General features: G+C 42.8%; 1 pseudogene; it reads right to left on the bottom strand.

The window, feature by feature from the left end:
- Nucleotides 1-7089: 7089 nt before the first annotated feature.
- LOC127204975 (sperm motility kinase Z-like) lies at nucleotides 7090-14117 on the bottom strand (annotated as a pseudogene).
- Nucleotides 14118-15262: the final 1145 nt, after the last annotated feature.

Raw genomic sequence — 15262 nt, forward strand, 5'->3', positions numbered from 1 at the left:
ATAGTCTCTTTGACCCTGTGTTAGACTCAGAGGTCCTTGCAGAACGTTGCCCCCGTGCATTTCCCATCTCCAGGACCTTCTACACGAGATGACTAAACAGTGTGTGCCAAATCTGAGTGAGCTCATGTGTTGCTCACAGCTACCTGTAAAGATTCGTTGTATTAGTCACCTACTTTTTGAATTATTTGGAGATGAAACCCAAAAGAAATCTATAGGTATAAAATATTAAGGAAAAAAATAGTAAGAAAACAAAATCTTAGAAATCGAAACTGTTAAAGAATTTGGGACAGTAGATGGCAGCAGAGTACTGTTTTCAGCATAATGTTAGCCAGACTCAAAAAGGGCCAAATGTTGAGGAAAAACTTATAGCCACACAATATGGTTTGAAACTGTCTTGCCAGGCATGGTGGGCATGCCTGCAATCCCAGTACTGAGAAAATAAAGCAAGAGGTGTCCTGTGAGTTTGAGGTTACTCTAGGCTACATAATGAATTCCAGCACAGCCTGGGTTATACTCACAGAGATAGGAAAATGTTTTCTTCAATGTTGCCAAATACAAATGGCCAAAACACTATGAATGTAACATGAATATAATTCCTGATTGTTCTGTGGTTCTTCTTGCAGTATGTAGTTTATTTTATATATATATAATATAAATGTATATGTAAAAATAATTTTTAAAAACTGTAAATAAAAAAGGTTCAAACAAACAAACAAACAACAACAAAAACCAAAGAAAGAAAAAGGACTGATGAGCTACAATAGGTGCTAACTATTCAACTTCATGTTGTGGAGCCACTGCTGACGCAAAACCTACACTCTCACTAAAGAAAAATTGCAGGCACCAGAATAGCTAGTTCAAGGACAACTGGAGGCTCAACATATAAAGGAGTCCACCAGCCCTTGGAATTCTTCTGTATTTATCATCAGAAAGGAATCTGGCAAATGGAGGATGTTAACAGGTCTCAGAGCAATACATAATTATTCCGCCAATGGGAACCTTACAGTCTGGAATCCCATTGCCTTCCTTGTTACCTAAGGAGTGGCCTATTATAGTGATTGATTTAAAAGATTGCTTTCACAATTCCTTTACATGAACATGATTGGGAAAGGTTTGCTTTCTCAGTACCTAGATGAGAGGTGATAGATAAATAGATAGATAGATAAATAGATAGATAGATAGATAGATAATAAATAGATAGATAGACAGACAGATAGATAGATGATAGATAGACAATAGATAGATGATAGATAGGTAGACAAATGATTGATAGACAATAGATAGACAGATGATAGATAGATAGATACATACATACATACATACATAGATGATAGCTATAGATACAGATACATAGACAATGATGCTTCTATCCTTTGGCTGCAGCTAGTGTATCTGCACTAGTTCTAACCTAAAGCATGGCTTCTTTTGAATGAAACCCAACATACTAATGTAAGGTGTTGATAACAGGAACTGGGTGGGATATCAGGGAAACTCTTTTTACTATCTACAAGATTTCCTCTTTTAATCTGAAATTGTCTTCCTGATACTTTCCTTTCCAGAATGCTGGTTTGTTATTTGTAATATCACTTTTGTCATAAAAAAAAAAAAGTACAGAGACTCACTTTCAGTCTTCTCTTGTGAACTTACATATGGAAGTCTTTCGAAATGAACTTTTAGATATACAAAGTTGAAGCGTTTTGTCTAAGCATGAAGGGAAGCACAATGGAGCATCCAGTTGTTCTGATGTAATTATCTCTATGCTCCTTACTCGCTTAGGAAACCAGGAGAGACAGTATTATATGTTTTCATTTGTACGAAAACCTGCATGCATTGTTTTCACTGCTCGCAGTTTTCTGCTCTTGTGGAAACATAATGGCTTAATTGTGGAAACGAAGTTTCTAATATTTTTCTTTCTCATTCCTCATCAGAGATCTTTGGACTGTAATGTGTTAGGATGTTTGTTTTTTTAAAATTACTCATTTTAGCCAAGTAGTGGTGGCACACACCTTCAATCCCAGCACTCAGGGAGCAAAGGCAGAAGGATCTTTGTGAGTTGGAGGCCAGCCTGGTCTACAGAGTGAGTTCCAGGACAGCCAGGGCTACACAGAGAAACCTTGTCTCCAAAAACACTACCTAACTAAATAAATAATAAAATTAAATAAAATAAAATAAATAAACATTACTAATTCAAGCTGGGTACAGTGTTGCACACTTGTGATCCCAGCACTCAGGGAGGCAGAGTTAGGCAAATGGCTACAAGTTCGAGGCTATCCTGGACTCCAGGACAACCAAGGCTATACAGAGAAGCCCTGTATCAGAAAGAAAGAAAGAAAGAAAGAAAGAAAGAAAGAAAGAAAGAAAGAAAGAAAGGAAGGAAGAAAGAAAAAGAAAGATAGATTACTCATTCACCTTCTGACTAGGGTTTCTGACTAGGGAAAATTCATTATAGACAGCAGATCAGTCACTCCCATGTAATTACTTTAAAAACAAATCAGAGGAAACTACTGCTTTTTTAATTCAATATTTTCCCCTTTGGGAGTTGTTCTCTGTGAGCACTGCATCACAGCTGTGTGCGCTGTGGGCCACGTAGTCACATGACTGTGAAGATAACCAAAACATCGTCAACCGTGAAAGTGTACTGAGTATGCACTGACCTGAAATTAACTTAAAAATCCAATGTGTAATGAGTCTGAGCTATTCTTGCCTCACTCAGCAGTGTTGGTGGGCACCAGCAGTGCAGCCGTGGTTCCGAACACAGGACACATACACTGTGTGCTGCCATTCCACTTGGTGCCAATCAATGCTGCAGGAACACCCGGGCTCAGCTTGCACTCGCTGCACATCATCTGCTGTATAGTGTTCACTGCTCACAGTTTTCTGCCTTTGTAGAAATGTAACAGCTTAATTGTGGAAACAAAGATTCTATTTGTGTGTGTGTGTGTGTGTGTGTGTGTGTGTGTGTGTGTCATTCCTCATCAGAGATCTTTTGATTATAATGTGTTAGGATGTTTACTTTAAAAAAAAAAACACACATTCAGTTTCTGACTAGGGTTTCATAAAAGACGAGTTAAATTACCCTGGCTTTGGATTAGGACAGAATTTCCAATAACTTATGAAATGGTCTTAAACATAAGTCTACTGTTTTGTACTATATATTTATGCAAAGGTAGTGATCTCACCTTTGAGGGTTTTAAAAACAAAATATCCATCAACTCTGAAAATGTTGACTATGCTCCACCTCATGAAATATCAACTATTTAGCCAAGATTAAATTTTGCATGTAAAAATAAGCAAGTGTGCCCATCTTATCAACACAAAGTTTGCTTGTCTTCAATGAAAGGTAAAATGTATAGATAATTATTTAAAATAACTTCATATGATTTATCACTAGTAAATATTTGATTTGTATATCTATTTTATTTATCTATGTATACCTTGGGTCATATAAAATTTCTTGGGCAAACCTCCATTCTTCTATATTTTCCCTATTTTTTTTGCAAGTTTCTTCCCTGACATCAAAATTCTGAAACCTAAACTGGGCGTGGTGATGCATGCACTTAATCCCAGCACTGGGGAGGCAGAGGCAGGTGGATCTCTGTGAGTTCGAGGCCAGCCTGGTATAGAGAGTGAGTCTAGGACAGCCAGGGTGACACAGAGAAACACTGTCATGAAACGCCCCCCCCAAAAAACCAATCAACCAAAGAAAAAAGCTTCAATTGAAACCTAGTGGAATTCACTAGTCCTATCCTTCCTTCGTCCTCTGTCCACAACCTCACTGAATTATTCCAACTATTTTTAATCCTCTGATACTGGAAACTCAGAAGTTTGTAATCTGACCTGACGTCACTTCGAAGCTTCAGAAAAGGAAATGAATCTCATGTGTCAAATTTGAAGCAGCCCAAACTTGGCCTTTTCCCCAAATCAATTCTTTCATCCTTTTCTCTGCATTCTACATAGAGCTATGTGGTCTCAACATGCAGGATCATGTGAAGGGCTGTCTTCAATGTACATGTTCTACATTCAACCTTCAGGAAACCTGGTTGCCTCCTGAAAAACCAACTTCAAATCCATGCTGCTCTCCCAAGGTCATTATCTCTATTTTAATGCAAGCCATGATCCAGTCCTCACCTGGACCTCCCTACCTGTATGGCCCTCTGAACTGACTTTCCAACTTCCACTTTTAATCAGCAGCTGAGAAATCAAAGGCACACATCACCTTTCCACTCACAATCCTTCAGTGCCCAAGGCTTCTGCACCAAGTGGTTTTGTGTGGTTCATGTGGTTTCCAGGGCCTGGCTGACCCTAGCCATCACTCTAAGAAAAACTTCATATTTTTTTGTCTTATACACCTCTTATATTGTTTTACTACTGAATATCATAAGAAAAAGTATCAGCCACATCATCTACTCAAAGATAAACACAATTAATAGTCTGGTATTTCTTTACTGCTTGTATTTTATATGAATACATGCAAATACGCATGCACAAACACATGTACACATATAACATTCTAATTTTTAAGGTCAAACCACATAGCTTTGTTTCCTGCTTGTGTTTGCTAGGTGTGATTATTTTTAAATTCACTGAAACATACTGTGAAGTAACTTGCTGTTGACATTTCTGCTAATCTTTTTTTAATTAATTTATTCTTGTTACATCTCAATGTTTATCCCATCCCTTGTATCCTCCCATTCTTTCCTCCCTCCCATTTTCCCATTATTCCCCTCCCCTATGACTGTTCCTGAGGGGGATTACCTCCCCTGTATATGCTCATAGGGTATCAAGTCTCTTCTCCGTAACCTGCTGTCCTTCCTCTGAGTGCCACCAGGTCTCCCCCTCCAGGGGACATGGTCAAATGTGAGGCACCAGAGTACGTGAGAAAGTCATATCCCACTCTCCACTCAACTGTGGAGAATGTTCTGACCATTGGCTAGATCTGGGTAGGGGTTTAAAGTTTACCGCCTGTATTGTCCTTGGCTGGTGCCTTAGTTTGAGCGGGACCCCTGGGCCCAGATCTGCCTAGCATAATGTTCTACTTGTATGCCTCTGGTTTTTGATGAGAGCTTTTCAGTATCTAGGAAGAAAAAGTTTAAAAAATAATTCAGATAAAATAACAGGTAGATTAGGACTGTCTTGAATTAGGCATTGAGAACACCTACCACAGATGGCATGGGTAGCACAATTGAGAGAAAAATCAAAATGTAACACAGGATCAGATCAGGAAGCACACAAACATGAAGGCAAAAGTCATGTGCGGACAACTTTTGAGGCAGCCACATTGGGATCCGACTCAGCTTTCCCTTGAATGAGCTTCTCTGGTAGAAACTCCGGCATCTTGTTCTCACTACAGGCATTTTTATATTATGTGTATAAATCACACAGTAGGCCTGCCTGTTGGAATAGAAATAGACTTTCTTTCTGTTCTCAGAGACAATCATTTTACTCTTGGGCTGTTTTTCTCCCTTTTCCTCCCTTTTCTGGGAGTTGAGGGACCAGTTCAAGCTCAAACACAGAGTCCCTTAAGACACTTTGAAACAAATATGCTCGGTTCTCAAGTTTAGGAGCACTACATGTCAGAGGTGGTCTGGTTAGATGTTTGTTTGCATGACATAAGCCAGGATCATCTGGGAAGAGGGAAAACTCTCCTGAGAAGATGCCTATACCAGATGGCCTGTGGGGCATTTTGTTATTAATGATTGGAGGGCAGTGTCACGGTGGGTGGTGTCACCACTGGGCAAGGTTGTTCTGGGGGGTATAAGGCAGGAAGCAGAACATAACCGTGAGATTCAACCAGGTGAAATATATTCTCTTCCGTGGTCTCTGCTCCAGTTCCTGCCCCTGGGCTACTTCCGCATTTGAGCGCCTGCCTTGGATTTCCTCAATGATGGACTGTGATTGGGACATGTAAGCCAAATAAACCCCCTTCCCCACCCCACCCTACCCCACCCCTATTGCTCTTGGCCAATGTTTTATTACAGCAATAGGAAGGAAATTAAGACAGAAATTTGTTCCAGACTTGTGGGGGGTTGCTGTGACAGACCTAATCCTTTGGCTTGGGGAGAGTTGTGGAAATGTTTGGAAGCCTGTACTGAGAAACCACTTGCTCTCACAGCTTGACAGGCTGGATTTTTGGGGCACGGCAGAGAAGAATGCTGGGAGCAATGCATAGCATGGAGGCTTGGACTGTGAAGTGTGAGAAGCAGGCCAGGCCTCTCAGAGCTATTTATTCTATATTTTGAATTAAGAGTCCATGGTCTCAGCCAGCAGAGCTGAAGAATCAGCTTTGATGAACAGGAGAGCAGAACATTAAAGTGAAACCTTGCTTGCCTGGGACAGCTGAGGCAACAGCATTGGTTGAGACATCAGCTGTGATTAAGAAGGCACAGGCATCACAGAGACAGAATCTTCTAGAAATCATTTCCTTGGAGCCTTCACAGAGAAGCTGTGCTCTAGTGGTAGCAACGCCTTCGTATCATGGTGGCAGGCGAACTTGATCATGTGTGAGAATTTGCCAGGTGGTACTGGGTTTGGCTGCATGAAAGCTCAAGGGACAAAGGGGATGTGGAGAACAGCCTAGGCTTGGCACTGTGAGAGGCCAGGAGAGGCCTTTGCTGAAGGTGTAGCCTCCTTGCAGTGTAGAATCCAGCATATTGGGGGTGCCGGGAGTGTGAAATGACAAGAAAAAATATCAGTGATGGGGTGGCAAGAGTCCAGCTGGTCTGACAAGATGTGTGCACTCTAGACACCAGAGGAGGACAGAGGAGGAGTGGCCCAAAGACTTGTGGAGTCCAGAAAATCCGAGGCCTGTGCCACAAGTTGTACACTGCTGGCCTTTGGTTTTGATTTTATTTGACTGTGATTGTGTCCTGGTTCCTAAATCTTGGAATGAGAAAGCATTGTACTTGCTTCTGATTATTTGGGGGCCACATCCCACAGTATCTAGATACAATTCCCCAAACTCATTGCACTCCAAGAACCTAATTATGAGTTGTCTATACACAAGGACAGGAGGAAAAGCACAGCTACAAGAAAATTTAAAAAACTTACCTGAACCATGCCTTGTAGTTCTTGTCATCGCATTGTGTCCCCTTAGTTTTGGGGGTGCACCTTCCTCTGACATTATTTGTGGGGTGACACGCAGCAGCAGCACAGCCTCCGGAAGCATGTTCCAATTCTCCTTTTCCATCCTGCCCAGCCCCTGGGCTGCAGGGCGCTTGATGTTGAAGTCCCACTTTGTTCCGGAACACTTAAGGCCTTTTCTGACAGGGAACTAGTGGAAAAGCTGCTGTCTTCTATATCTATCCGAGTGTTTTTGGTAAGTAAATACATGAGGCAGTCATAGACTGTTTCTGACCGTTGCCCAGAGTGGGTATCTTCTCTGGCAGAATAGGGACATTTGTCTCCTCCGCCCTTTGCCTTCGATGGTGTTTTTCAGTGGATGAGGCTAATAGCTGAAGGGAAGGTTCACTGGCCCTTCTCCTGGGGGGCAGAGGGAAAGTGGCAGGGTCTTCAAGGGAAGGGAAAGGCACCACACACGGGTTCATTGGCTTTGTTTGGAGCTTACTGCCATCCTCCTGGCATGCCTGGCATCTTAGTAGGTGGTATGTCGCCGTGGTTTCATTGAACTTTCTGTGTTTTAACGATTCTCTTATTTCCTGAATATCAAACCCTATATTTCCCATGGCTGACATGATTCTAGGGTCTGGATAGCTGGTGTCCCTGTTGTAATGCATTTTAAGAGTTTTTCCCCCTTTCTGAAGCCATGGGTGGCCCATAAGGTCGTGTACAGTTGGTCTCTGCCTTGCATTTACTGTCAACAGCAGGCTAATCAAGCTCCTCAAGTCTTTAGATAGCTGATAGGGGATGGCATACTTCCCTTTCAGAACTTGTTCCCTAAGTTGTGACAAGGTGTTCCCTGCAAACGGGACCAACCCTGTCACCATAAAATACAGGAGAACCCCCAAGGTCCAGGTGTCTAATTTGGGGCCATCGTAAGTGAGGCCCAGGAAGACTTCCGGAGGAATGAACTGTAAGGCACCACACAGCCTTTCCAGCTTTTGCCCAGGCCTGAATCTGGCACCGAGGCCAAAGTCAATCATTTTTTACCTTTCCTTGCTCATCCACTATCACATTGTTAGGCTTTAGGTCTCTGTGGACAGCGCCTTCATCGTGGCAGTAGCCAATGGCACTGAGCAGCTGAACAAATATGCTTCTAACTTCATTTTCCTTCAGGCATCCAGCCTCCACCACAAAAATAAAAACAAAAGTACCAAACAAACAAAACAGGCCTAGTGTCACTAGTTTTCATCTCAACACATGGGTACCATATGCAGTTCCCAGAGACTCCTTGGTAACAAGCCTAGCCTATGTGGCAGGAAACAGGCCAGAGAATGCTTCAGAAATTAAGGTTATCAACATACCTTTAGTACGACACTGAAGGTTGAGCTCCGTCCTTCACCAGGAGCTGTACACAAGCTTGCAGATGCATTCATACACATACACAAACAGATATATACACACACACCTACACCTACACACAGCCTTATGCACAGGTAAAACCTCCACTCCCACCTCTCTAAACCAGCGGAAACCCAGTGCAGGCCACACCACTTTATCTGCTGCGTGGACTCTCTCACAATCCCTCCTCATGACATCACAGTAGGACATGCACAAATCACGGCTCTGCAAAACTCACATGACCTGAAAGGACTTAAAATCTCCTGGCTCAGGTGGACTCTGCCGAGTAACAGTTAGGCTCTTAGAAATTAAAGCTGGACACCATGTTCCTGGAGTACCATCCTCATATACTGCTAGGTATCAGAAGTACTCAGTACCCCATCCCCTGCCATTAAAGGGCCACGTGCAGATTTCTAGCAGTGGAGAGGAGCCAATAACTGGATGGTGTCCTAGTGACATTTCTGTTGCTGAGATAAAAGACCCTGACAAAATGCAACTGTGGAGAGAAGGGAGTTTATTTCAGCTTACAATTTCAGGTTGTAGTGCACCATTGTGGGGAAATCAAGGCAGGAACCTCAAACAATTAGTCCCATTTCATCCATGGTCAAGAGTAAAGAGAATGTCTTGCTTTTGTTGTTTTTGCTAGACTCAATCTGTCCACTCTTCCAAAATACTGATAGCTTCCAGTCTGTATGTGTGTGTGTGTTTGTGTGTGTGTGTGTTTGTGTGTGTCTGTGTGTGTGTGTTGGCATGTGTGGGACTGTCTATCAAGTCTTTAGTGTAGCAGTCAATTCGGGAGGAGCAGAAAGACTTGATATCTCATAGTAGCAGAAACACATGGTGTACCACTTGGCCTGATGCTTCGCCGTACATGTGGTGGATGCTGTTGTGGGGTTTTGCTCTGCTTGTTTTCTCCAAGGACACCACATCCCTCATATGAGTTGTATGAAATTTCTAAGGAAACTTCCAGACACTTACTAGACAGTATCTTTGGCACTTTCAGTAATAGTGATTGATCTATTTAAATAGTTGCTGCTAGGGCAGATTAATGAATCTTCCACCACCCCAGAAAGTACTTAGAGATATTAATAGTAAAGTTCTGTTAAGATGTTTCTGTTAATGCCCTTGATATACAAAGTCTTGGGGAACAAGTTGAAGTTCGGAAGGCAAACTCTTAATAGTTGAGCCAAGGAATTTTTTTTTTTTTTTTTTTTGAGGTAAATGAACAACAATAGCAGCCGGATAAGCCAGGTGTGGTGGCACATGCCTATGAGTTCAAGGCCAGCCTGGTCTACAAAGCAAGTCCAGTTATAGCCAACACTGCACAGAGAAACGTTGTCTCTAGAAACCAAAAAAGAAAAGAAAAAAGAAAAAAAAAAAAGCAGCCTGATTGGTATTGGCTGATGTAATTCTCTTTCCAAAGCTTGGCTGGTGATCAAGGTAATGATTACTTTCTGGTACCCATTTTTGCCTTCAGTTTCCTGATGTAACTTAATTTTAAAAATGTCAATTAGTAGGTATGTACCCTGAAGATTTAAAGTAGAATTGACTGGTTTTTTTTTTTTTATATAAAACTTTAGATTTTTATGCACCAACCAAGGAGACTAAAGAGAAGGCATGCAGAATACCTTGACCCCCTGTTCAGATATAGCTGAAGGTCAGCTCGTTCTCCATGTGTGGGGCGGGGAGGCAGGAGAGCAGGGACTACCTCTGACATAAACTCTGGGGCCTCCTATTTGATCACTGCCCCTAGGTGGGGTGGCCCTGTGGGCATACAGAGGAAGGGGACGCAGGCTATCCTGATGAGACCTGATGAGACGGTGATTAGACGGTGGGGGAGGAGGCTCCCCTCCCCATCAGAGGTGTAGGGGAGGGGGAATAGGGCAGAAGAGAGAGGGAGGGTGGGGTCGGAAAGATAAGAAGGAGGAGATAACAATTGGGATGTAATGTAAATAAATTATAATTTTAAAAACCTTTAGATTTGTGGGTTTTTATGATTTTTATAAAATTACTTCTAAAGATAACTGATAAAATAATTCTGTGTAACCACAAATTACACCCTGCCAGTAAGAGGACCTACCTGAGAAAATTACCTTGCTTGCTTACACTTTGTTAATCTATAACAAGTTGCTTAGTTATGATTGTATGTGGGTTCTTGAGCATAATTTGCTTTTCATTCATAATACCTAAAACATGTGGTCATGTGAGGGAACACATGATTGGGGAACACATTTTTCCCTGTATATACACATAATAATCATTCACTTGAAAAATAGAATAAAACCACATTATGATTTTTTTGTACAGTTTGAAATTTTTTCTGGGATACATAAGCAATGGGAGAAAAAAATAAACTTGTTGGCTTGGCTCCATCTACTCAATGTGTATATATGTATATATGTAAAATTGGTTGGAGCTTTGCTTCATCTACCAAATGTATGTATGTATGTATGTATGTATGTATGTATGTTTGTATGTATGTGAAGTTGTTGGAGCTTGTTAAAGCTTGCTTCATCTACCGTGTGTGTGTGTGTGTGTGTGTGTGTGTGTGTGTGTGTGTGTGTGATTCTCCCCCACCCCCCTCATTTTGCCTGCCACAGGGAGTATTTTGCTGGCCCCAGTGAACCAAACTTTATTCCCTCAAAGTCGGCTGAGTGATCTGTCGCCAATTCTACACCCTGCCTCAGTTTACCCTGACCCGCTGAAGCTGGCCTTTGATGGGAAGGATCTTCATGGCCTATAAACTTGCAGTGTAGTCTGGGAAGCCTTAAGAGTGGAGGGTGAGTCTAACAATGTCTGATGCTCTGTGGAGGACGAAGTTTATGTGGGGTGGGGTGTGGGTGCTGTCTGTCCTGCAAGGTCTGATACCTACTCAAGTTTGAGGCAACGCAGGTGGCTGGTGAGCTGTCACTAATGCTAGCACTGTATGAGAGCCACTGCTACACCGTGCACACTGCTTTATTTCAGGTCCTGTTGGACGTGCCACTGCTCTACATACACTAGATGTCAGATCTTCCAGCTAACCCATCTCTCAACTGCTGCTCCACATATCAGAAGCGTCAGACGCTACTGAGGAATCCTCCCATCACTGTAGCCAACTTACATACACTGCTAGTTATCAGACCCTGCCCGGCACACTTTACCTGCACCCTCATTCTATGTTTCAGAACTTACTCTCCGCCTTCTCACTCCTGATGCTGAGGCCCACATAAATTGATGACTAGAAGAGTAGGGGAGCAGCGGCGGCTGGGTAGTACCCAGCAGGCCCTGGTAGCTATCAGTGTATATGGAATACTGGCAGGGACTACAGAATACGGCAGGGCCTGATGTGTAGTAATGTATGTAGGACACCAATGAAGTTTCCCATAAAGAGGTGGCCAAGCTGGGAAGAACACAGACCACAGAAGCTTCACATGAGAGCTGGATAGGATAGTCCCCTTCAGCTTCTGCCTGTGAGCTCTTTTAACATTTTTCGTGTGCTCTGCTTGACCAACAAGACCTATGACGCAGAAGTAATGTTGGGCCCCTGATGACATTCACCTATTGTTGAGAATCTATTACTTCTTAATGTTGCTGAGCCGCCCATCAGATTTTTCACCAGAGCAAGATAAAAAAGAAAATGCTGAACTGAGGATGTGATTGAGATAAGACTTTGCTGCTATCTAGTCTGGATTTAAAATGTTCCTATCTGTAGCCTTGAAGTGAGTTTTCAAGCAAGGAAACCTATTTCCTCCAACTTATACTTCTGTAAGGATCAGTTTGTGTGTGTGTGTGTGTGTGTGTGTGTGTGTGTGTGTGCGCGCGCGCACGCGCGCGCGCGCGTGCGCTATTGACTGTGAATTGGCCAGGAGCATGTCAATCTGCAGATCGCACTAAGTAATAGTGCCGTCTCCACACTCACAGTTCTGGGTTTCTGTGAATATGTCTTCCTACTTAGGTATTTTAAGATGCATTGTTTATGATGATTTTTCACCTGCTTGGTGATGTTTACTCACAGGTGCTTTAGTCCCTTGATGCTGTCATAAAACAGCACTGCTCACTTCCTCCTAGGTCTGTCACATGTGCATGGAAATAAAAGTCATTTAGCCATACATTAATATTAAAGAAAATGCTTAGGTGACTTTTGTTAGAGAATGTTTCCAAATAGAGAATGGTGGTTAGTATGGACTATCTCCAACCTGCCAGCACCTCTCTCCTCTGACTTCCATGCTGGCCGTGGTTGGTGTCTGTTGCGGATTCTGATCTCTGAACTGAGACTCACTTGTAGGACAAATGGGAGAGGTTATCTACTTCCTTTTCCAGGATCAGCAGGCAGCATGAGAAAAGTCAGGTCACCCTAGTGGGTGAAAGTCTGGAGACTGACCTTTTGCCCATGTTTCCAAGGACATGGCCTCATATTGTTCTGTGTCCTCCCTGGTGTGGTGGCATCTGAGCCTCAGCATTGACAGTCTGTGAGCTCAAGATGAATGAGCAGCTGTGAGCACCACATACCACTCTGTGGTGCCCCGCAACCTGGGGCAAACATCCATAAATGGTCCCACATCTTTGTCATCATATCTAGTTGACTTTGGTTGTGGGATTATCTAAGGTTACTCGGCTCCTGGGTCAAGGAGGTCTCCAGCCTGCCCTCACAAAAGGCAGCTGCTCTGGATAAGCACTTTTGGGGCAGTGTAAAAACAGCTTTTACTATCGTTGCACCTTTCCCCCTCCTGAGCTCGAGTGCATTTAAAGAAATGCTATTAAGTACTGCCTTTGAGAAGTACTTTTTAACGTCAAAGGAATACAAGGACTGAGAAATATGCTGCTGGGAAGTGGCCAGGAAGAACCTGCCTCCACCCAGGGCAGTCACAGTCACATATGAAGTTCCCAGGCTGCGTTATTGCAAACATGAGCTCCCTTTGTAGCCCATGTTTTGATCATTTTTGTTGCTCATCTTCATCTGAAAGCAACTTGGCGATAAATATTTTAACTTTGCAGCTGCATGGTCTCTGGTGTAATTGCTCCATCAGTGTGGTATAAAAGCAACCACAGACAGCCTGTAAAACAATGGGCATTGCTGAATATCAACAAATCTTACTCCCCAGAAATAACCTATGGGCTGGGCTGGGCTGGGCTGGGCTGGGCTGGGCTGGGCTGGGCTGGGCTGGTGGCCTTTATTTCCTCCACCCTGTTCTAATGCATCATATGAGTGGTGCATTCATTACACTCAATTGCTCTACTAGCACTTGGTTTCCCTGGCTTCCCCATTCTACTTTTTTTTGCCAAGAATTTTATTTTAGAATCATTTCTGGCCTATAGATAAGTTAGAAATAATAAACAGAATTACACATGTCTTTTGCCCATGCTCATATTAGGAAGTTCTTTTTTTTTTTTTTTTTTTGAGACAGGGTTTCTCTGTGTAGCCTTGGCCATCCTGGACTCACTTTGTAGACCAGGCTGGCCTCAAACTCACAGTGATCCACCTGCCTCTGCCTCCCGAGTGCTGTGCCACATTTACCTGGATTTGTGAACCCACACCTACCCCTAATCATCTACCATGCTTTTTTCAGTTCAGATTCTTGACTTTCCAAAAATGTCCTTTCATCATTTCAGTACCTTTTCCTGTCTACTACACTACATCTCACTTTCAGGTCCCTGAGGGTCCTCTGCAGCGTGGCCATTTCCCAAATGGTCCTTGTTTTGATGACGCTGACAGCTTAGGCAAGTGAGGGTCAAGCATTTTACAGAATGTCTCAGCCTTTCATCCGTTTTTTTTTTTTTCCTGCCGAGATGGAGACTGTCAGTACCGAGGAGGAAGGCTGTGGAGGTGAAAGCTTATTTTCACCGCATCACATGAGTGGTGCATTCACTGTGCTGGGATCGTCGTTGTCTGGATGAGCTGAAGCTACTCTCTTCTCCCACCCTCTTCTGTGCTGTACTCTGGGAGGAAGGAAATTTGCAGCAGATGATTCAAACAAGAAATTATACATTCCTTGTCCTTGGTGTTACGCCCAAGTTTTTAGAGACTCCCCAAACCGACCACCCAAGAGCAGAGTCCAAATGCAATGGCAAGGAAGTCTTTATTGCGGGTTCGAACCTAAGCCACTCCTCCCATGCACTGGCACAGCAGATGCAAGGAAGTGGCCTCAAGTATCAATTGAGAAGGGTTACATAGGTTTTAGACAAAGAAATGAGTTTTACAGTATATGTGGGTGGCATTTGGGCAGAAAAGCTGCAAGCAGGGAGTTATAAGCCTTGGCGTTTCACAGTTGGGTAATAGGTGTAGGGACGAGTTGGCCTGTAGAAAAGATTGGTTGAAGCAGTCATGGAGCATTAGAAACTTTGGCCTGGTTTCTCCTAATTGGCTGTTGGTATGTTCTAGATCACCTGCTGGTCAGCTTGACCAGCAGAAAGTATATTTGGACTTTCCCAAAGTGAGCTGTTTTTGTTAAGGAATATTTTTCTGCTTAAATTAGTTTGTGGTTTTTCTGGAATCTGGGTTCAACCCTTGGCTAGGTTTGACACAAAATGGGATTTCTTTTTCAATTTGGGATTTGTTTGGTCCTTTCACTTGGTACAAAGGGTCCCCATGAATTATTTAATTCTTCTATATAAATACAAGCTCATCTTTACTCCTGCTATCTAGTCATTTTATCAATATGGGCTCATATAATATCTAATAGAATTTAATATTTTTGGTTTATTACCTTCCTCAAAGTTCAAGTTTTGGCTATTTGGGAAGTCTGACAAAGACACGTCCCCTCTCCCCCCAGCACATTATGACTGCAACACAAGGCACTCTGGGCTCATGCTGTTTATTTCTTTC

This window comes from Acomys russatus, chromosome 21 (genome assembly GCF_903995435.1).
Source record: "Acomys russatus chromosome 21, mAcoRus1.1, whole genome shotgun sequence".
In the NCBI taxonomy this organism is placed as follows: Eukaryota; Metazoa; Chordata; class Mammalia; order Rodentia; family Muridae; genus Acomys; species Acomys russatus.